The sequence below is a fragment of the Trachymyrmex cornetzi genome, unplaced genomic scaffold, assembly GCF_001594075.2.
Source record: "Trachymyrmex cornetzi isolate Tcor2-1 unplaced genomic scaffold, Tcor1.1 scaffold349, whole genome shotgun sequence".
NCBI classification, from domain to species: Eukaryota; Metazoa; Arthropoda; class Insecta; order Hymenoptera; family Formicidae; genus Trachymyrmex; species Trachymyrmex cornetzi.
Genome location: NW_017298203.1, coordinates 130,881 through 132,705, shown reverse-complemented (window position 1 = coordinate 132,705; position 1,825 = coordinate 130,881).

Genomic DNA, 1,825 nt, shown 5'->3' with positions numbered 1-1,825 from the left:
TGTGTGTGTGTGTGTGTGTGTGTGTGTGTGTGTGTGTGTGTGTGTGTGTTAAAATTGTACTTACAAAAATTGGGAAAACTGTGGAAAGCTCGAGATTAACAGGAACGGCTACACAGGAAGAAGTGTGGAGTGTAAATGCTGTACGTAGCGCAGTAACGTTCCGAGAATAAGGGAAAAACAAACGTCGATCATTTCGATACTCGCAATTCGTAGAAATAGATGGAGGCGCAGAGATAAGGGGAGAATGAGTTTTCCAAATATGTCAGTGTATATGTGTCGCTGAAAAGGTGAAGACCGTTACTGAAGAACGTTGCTGGAGAAAATTCACGAGAACATGACCGGTTTGTTATAAACAATTTATTATTATCTGACTAGCATAGATTGAATACAGAAAGAAATTAATAATGATTTAATAGCGGTAATCTTTTGATGCCACTTTCAGTATAATATATCGTAGATTTCTGTTATTTTACTATTGAGCTGTAACTTTTGTATTAATATGAAGATGCATACATTTGTTTATTACCGTTGTATTTTTCAATATGTGGTGTTTTAATTACAGAAAAATGTGTTGTAAGGTATTCGTTTTTATGTGATGTTTTTCACAATACGCAGTGTGAAATATAAAGTGGCAAAACGATATAGAGAGTGACACATCGAATGATTAACATTTTTTACCGATATTATTTCAGTAATGAATTAATACCGGTGTTGCTTATTTCTATACCAGTATTAATAAAAATATCGATATAATACCGATATTAAACTAATCCTGTTGCAAAATTCATATCTACTTTCGTAATATCATTACGCGATTGTCCAGTATAATAATATAATTTATGCAGTAATATACTACATTATTATCAGTATTATAAAAAGATATTATAAAAAGATGTGTATCTTGATCACTGAATATATTTGTAATTTTCAACACGTTTGATTGGTAAAATATACAATTTCTTGACTCTCTCTGAACTATAAATTTCTTATAAGAATTATCTTTAAAAGATAACATTTAAAGACACACAGAAGAATTGTATTAATTTAAAATAGGATACCGATTTGATTTTGACTCTCTTTCATAGTTTATAAGTATTCTCAATTTCACTTCGTAAATGTTACCCACACAGGACAGAATATTTATATATTTTGATAAATGTTTATTAATATTTTTCGACATGTTATGTAAATATTGTATACATATTTTATATAAAGCTTTAGTTGAAATATTATCAAGATATAGACTAAATGTTTTATGTTATATTTATCATAGATATAAATAAATATTTCTAAGTATTTTTAACTTGTATTATAATGTCATTTAGTATTTTCATAGTGTTTACTACAACATTTACAATAAATATTTCTTAATATTTATAATAAATATTTTTGATCCGTGCAATCTAAGACTGCAAAAATAATTATTAAATAAATCTTACAAGTATAAATTATAAATATTTTCTAAATATTTCATGAATATTGTGTGTTGTCTGAGTACTCTCGTTAGTGTCCAATATGATTGTAAATACTAAATTGTTGTAATTTGTATTCGATCGTGTCATTTCAAAATTATTAATCTGTTGACAATATTCGGGCATAACTTTTGGTCATTCTTTTATTGATTTTGATAACATTATTTCTATTATGATATAACATATAAGATATCAATATCATATTTTCTTGTAAAATAAGATAAATCTCATAATATTAATAATATTAATATAATTCTTATTATTGTGTAATATGTATTTATATTGTTAATGATAGAACCTCAAAAGCTGCAGAGGCTGTCTGTGCCGCAGCAGCTGCAACAAATGCAGCAGCA